At 33.1% G+C, this 6,026-nt stretch overlaps 1 pseudogene; it reads right to left on the bottom strand.

Annotated features, from left to right (window-relative positions):
* Positions 1–2,244: 2,244 nt before the first annotated feature.
* On the bottom strand, positions 2,245–5,811 carry LOC120193154 (annotated as a pseudogene).
* Between the last annotated feature and the right edge of the window lie 215 nt (positions 5,812–6,026).

The following is a 6,026-nucleotide window of genomic DNA, read 5'->3' as shown; positions in this document are numbered from 1 at the left end:
ATCGTATTTCTATATGTTTTAGGGAAAATATCATATTTAGTCCTTTAATTTTAATTATTTATATTTTAATCCCGAATAAATTGATTAGGGCTAAATAACAATTTCTGTACCTAGATTTCATGATATTTCTGTTTAGGGCTATAAGTTTTATTATTTTATAATGTAATCCCTGAATTTTAATATTTTTAAAATTTTAAATAATATTATTGGTACATTTACAATTTTAGTGCCTAAAATATGATTTATTTACATAGGTAACCTTAACCTTTTGTAATTTTATTATTTAATCACTAAATTTTTCATAATTATTATTTTTAATCTAGTAGTTATATATTTTTTAATATTTGTTAATTTTACTTTTTTAAGTATTATTTTACTCGAGTGATTTATAGAAGCATGCCTTAACTGACAATGAGTGTGTTTCTATGGATTATTCATATAAAATAATATCCATGTTTATTTTTCTGAAAAACAAATATCATAATTTAAATATTATTCGAATTTGCTAATTTTAATATTAAGATGAAATTATTTTTATTAAAATTATTTTAAAAAGTATTTTTAAGTATTCGACTTACTTAACCCAAAAGTCGATGGTGACTCTAAATTTGTCTATCCATTTAAAACCCGACATGTCTCAATATAAAGTTAGATTGATTACCAAGAAACCCCTAAAAAGCAAGCGGGGACCGTTTCGACACCTCAACTTTTGAAAAAATGCAATTCAATCCATTTTTATATTAATTGCAACTTCACATTTTACAATTATTTCGATTTGATCCCTATGCGTTGTTTAATTTATTTAAATCTTAACTTGTAATTTCATATGTGTTCAATTTAGTCCTTAAAATATATTTGTTTATGAAATTGGCCCATACTATTTATATTTTTATTATTTGCTTCAAACCCTATAAATTACATAATAAACTTCATTTCAAACTCTATAAATTATATAATAATCTCCAAACCCTATAAACTTCTTTTCACCAACTTTTTAAATGGATTCAATTCAGTCCACTTTTATATTAACTTCAACTTAACATTTTATAATTATTTCGATTTGATCTCTCATCCATACGTACTGTTTACTTTATTTAAATTTCAATTAGTAATTTCATGTTTGTTCAATTTAGTGCTTAAAAATATATTTTTTTATTAAAATCGACCCATAATTATTTTTTTTAATTTATTCCAAATCATATACCATTACAAATTACAATTCGTCATTCATGAAATGCAAAAAATAACTAACCCAAAAATGATCCTACCTGAAGTCAATTTGTACCTGGTAAGACCATGAAACATAATGTTTAGAACTTGTGATCGATAATGAAACGTTTAAGGTAGTGCTTCCTCCTCAAGCATAAAAAGGATATCCTGGATGCCAAATTTACTTTGATTTTCTTGTAAATTTAAGGTATTGCTTCCATATTCTTTTCTTAAATCTCCAATGAAGATGACCGCTTTTCCTTTCTTCGAGTTGTAAATTGCAAATATGAATCTGAAACAGAATGTCGCAACTTAGATCTACCAGTTGGTTAAAATATAAGAACTGCTTGCTTTTAGCAAATCTTGAAAGATGAAAGGATGTTTTTGTTTGATGTCTGCTTTATTTGGTGCAGTTTGAAGCTCCTGACTCCATAAGAATTTTGGGTTCTGTGAAAGGTCGACAGTTCCTTGAGAACTGATTTTCTTAAAGCTTTCGTGATAAAACCCATATTGCTTCTGCATTCTAATGCTCGTTCGCATAAGTGGTTTCATTATTCCTTTTTTCCATTTCTTATTGTTTCATTATACTTATAATTTTCTAAGCAATACAATCGGGTTGAAAATACTGAGGAGTTCGATGGATGGAACCGAGTGTTGACTATCGATTCATGGGTTGGGTTGATGTGGTGGTTCACACGACAATGAATGACTTATCGGATTCCAGTTGTCCCATGAACTTGTATTTGTTTCGTTCAGGTCAGGTTGTTGATGCCAGCTTATAGAATATTCAATGATAAGTGCTTGTCGTTGCCAGTATTTCTTATAATACATCACTTTGTTGCTTGAGGAATATTCGTTAACCTTAACTGGTGGTGCTAAATAGGACACAGGAAAGTGTAGCTTGTTAGGATTAAGCAAGCTAAGAAATTCCTACGCTGCATTAGGTCTTTCCCCATTGTGTGTCATGTAGAATTGGAGGGAAGTGAATTATGACGCATATCCAAGGTAGAAATGGAAGTCCTTTTCAATCAATCTCAAGGAACTATATTTGTCACTAACAATTCTGTAAAGAGATACATGAAGAAAATATATGGTTTAAAACAAATAAAAAAAAGGATAATGAACATATATTATACTATATCCAAACATTAAAGTCAGAGTAAACACCCAAAAAAATCTTAAAGGGTATATGGGATATACCCTTTTTTCTACTATTTTCTTGAAGCTAATACAATAGCCTTCCCTTTCATCGACATCTTTTGCTTTTACCGAAGAACTCGAAGCTGATGTTATCTCAACCACTTGGCTATTTGTAAACTTTTGTAATTGTATCATTCGAGCATAACACCCACAAGGATAGTTCTTTAGTATATGTGAATGGAATCCTTGCTCTGCAACTTTTCCTTTATCAATCACTGCAGTGACATGAGCATTCCTAGTTGTTGATAACCGATAAGCAACCACAATCGTAGTTTTACTCGAGCAACCATGGTGTAGAGCCTCTTGGACCGACCTCTCAGACTCGGCATCAAGGGCACTGGTTGCTTCATCGAGCAGCATAAGCTCCGTTCTCCTCACAAGAGCCCTTGCAATGGCAACTCACTGTTTTTGACCCCCTAAAAGTTGAACCCCCTCTCTCCCCAACAAACGTTTTTGTAACCGTTGGGCAATGAGGATACAAACTTGTGGGCGTTGGCTAGTGTAGCTGCCTCAACGATTTCGGCCTCAGTTGCAGATTAATGTCCATAGGCAATGTTTTCATAGATGGTGGAAGCAAAGAGGCAAGGCTCTTGTGGAACAATCGTAATGTGTTTTCTCAGGGATTTGAGGTTGTACTTCCTAATGTCTTTTCCATCTATCATAATAGTCCAGATGAAGGGTCATAGAATCTTTGTATAAGTGCAATCACCGAGATTTTGCCGCATCCACTCGGACCATCAAGGGCAAGAGTTTTTCTAGCTCGGGCGCGAAGATTAAGGTCACAGAAAATCGAGATATCAGGACGTGAAGGGTAAGAAAATCTTTAGTTCAACTTCACCACGAAGACGGTCTGGAACTTGTGTGGCATCAGGCTTGATCTCGGTTTTACGTTCAAGTAGATCAAACCCTGACTTCATGGTTTGACCTCCCTTGATGAAGTCAGGAGCCAGGGTCGATGTTTCAGCTGCACTGTTGGCCGAGACCATGAGAACCATAAAGACTCGGATTGTTTTCGAAAAATCAGAGATCCCATGCTTCACGAGCCATGAAGCAAACCAAAGACCTAGTGCATAAGAAGCATATAATGCAAATTGCGCGACCCCGAATCCGCTTCCTGCAATTTGTCCTTTCCAGAAGCAGCGTTTCAGATGAGTTTGAAGGCTCAAAGAGAAAAGGCCAACAATTTTGTTCTTCGAATTGAAGGCTACTACAATCTTACATTGGCAATGACCTCTCCAGCCAGTTGAGTGCCCTTGGCATGTGCAGCTTCTAGATCTCCTGATAAAGGCTGCGTTAAGGTTAGCGCCTCTTCCTACTACTTCCCTAGATTCAAATTGCCCAAGTCGTTCTCCATCTCCCCCATCACAAAAGAGTAAACACACGAAAGAAAACTAAAAGAACCACCCTAACAGAACTAGATTACTGAGGAAAACTCATATAACTACTAATAACGGCAGAGGGAAAACCACCAATAAGCAGATGAAACCCTATCACAGAGTTTTTTTTTTTTTTGTCTTTGGTCTATTTTTATTTAGGATAAACTATGATAATAGTCTACAAGGATTTCAAATCACGGTCCGAAAACGTGATAACGTTTGCGAAATAGCGATTTTGCTATAATTCGAGTTATCCGCTATACTTGCAATAGCTTCCAATAGCACACACGACGGCCACAATCATAATAAATTCGAAATGATCGAAAACGCGATCGCGATTTAAAACCCCTTAATCTACTTTATTTTTCATCTAACCGATTTTAGTCACCGTTTTTAATTAAGTACACTTAATCCCTAACATTATTGATCTACCTAATTTAAGTTTCTCATTCGATAATTTCCATTAACTTCTGAGTTGACAATTAAAAAACAAAAAAAACAAAAAAAACATGTGTCACGTTAACTATTCTTCCACTTCTTCTTCTTTCCCCAAAACTAGAGCTGGATATATGGGTTAAGGCCTGCGGGCTACCCATTTAACCCGCGACCTGTGTGGGTTTTGGACATAAAAAAGTGAAGTTCGTTTAAATTGTGGTTTTTTAGCCCGGACTGTTAAACCCGCGGGTTTAATGGGTATAACCGCGGGTAGCCCGCAATAGCCCGCTTAATTTTAAATTTATAAAATTTTAGAGAAAATAAACTTAAAGAATTTTATAGAAAAAAAATAAATTACCTATAAATATGATGTTACTTATAACCATTGTAGTTCTTAAATTTATTAGGGAATTTGTTATAATTCTACCGTTACTTGATATTTTTTTTCATTTACAATGTATCAAAATATTCTTCATTTTAAAAAATAAAAATTAAAAGATTTATATAGTATTTTAGTCTTATAAAATTTACATCATTATCATTTTTGTATTTAAAGATTTTTTATTTAATTTTGACCTTTATTTTTTTCATGAAGTATGTTATCCATTTCGTTCTTTAATTATAAAAAATCATGTGATATTTTAATAATATATCACATGACACGTAATATTTGGATTAAAAATAAGAAAGAAAAGTAAAAGAAAAAATTGAAAACACATTTTTCAACTTTTAAAGGCTTTTACAAAATAAAATTTGTTAAATTTGTATAATGTTTGACTTTGTTGAATTTTTCTGTTTGAATTTCTGCTTCCAGATTCTTCTGTGTCTTCATATTATAGCATTAAATATTCGTGTTTTATAAAAGTATAATGTAGTTATTGTTTTATTTGTTTTTCAATTTGATGATATAAGTGAATATTATTTTTTTTTAATTTGAGTTTAAGTAATTATATTGTTATATATATATTAATGATTAAAAAAATTAAAAAAAAAATATTTTATAATCATTTCCGGCTATTTAAAATAAAGTTTAAATATTATTTATTTTTTTGACGGTGTTACCTTCCTTTTCAAGTTATTAGATCATTTTTAAAGGTGTAGCAAGTTAGAATATTATTTTTTATTGCATTTAAAATATTTAAAATTATTTTTATTTAACGGGTCACGGGTAAGCCTGTTTAACCCGCGAGTTAAATGAACAGGCCACGAACCTTAGAATTCAAAACCGTTTATAATTGCAGACTTTTTAAATCATTTCGTTTAAACCTGTTTCGTTTAAACCAACACCTTCAAAACTCGCGGGATAAACGGACTGTACCGGTATACCCACCTCTACCCAAAACCCATTCTCATCAACACCCTTTTCTTCTTCTTCATTTCCTTCTCTAAACAGTAAGAGAAACACATTGATTAAGGAAAACAAAAACAGTGAAATCCAATCGAAAGCTTTGGTGATTTGAAAAAGGGATATGATTGTTTTGACTAGGAATTTGTAATGAACTGCAGAAGCCGGGCAAGCGAGGTTGTAGATCTGGTCAACTTCCAGCAGCAGAGGCTTGACGACGTCTTTTCGGAATCTTACTCCGCCCATCACGACGATTCTCAAACCTTTCCATTTTAGACCCAACGGAATCTTGCCTGCCGGGTTGGAAGATCGGAAGCCAAGTCGGTGCGAGTGGGAGAATTTGTTCTGGGTTTCGACGGGGAAGTAAGAGATGAATCAGGGATCGAGTCGATAAAGTGGTGGTAAGGAACGTGGCGAGGAGCACGTGAGTTTTGGGAAAACGGTGAAAACCAGAGTGGCAA

The sequence above is a fragment of the Hibiscus syriacus genome, unplaced genomic scaffold (genome assembly GCF_006381635.1).
Source record: "Hibiscus syriacus cultivar Baekdansim isolate YM2019G1 unplaced genomic scaffold, ASM638163v2 tig00116989_pilon, whole genome shotgun sequence".
Lineage (NCBI taxonomy): Eukaryota > Viridiplantae > Streptophyta > Magnoliopsida > Malvales > Malvaceae > Hibiscus > Hibiscus syriacus.
Note: the sequence above shows the minus strand (reverse complement) of the source record. Positions and strands in the feature narration are given on the sequence as shown.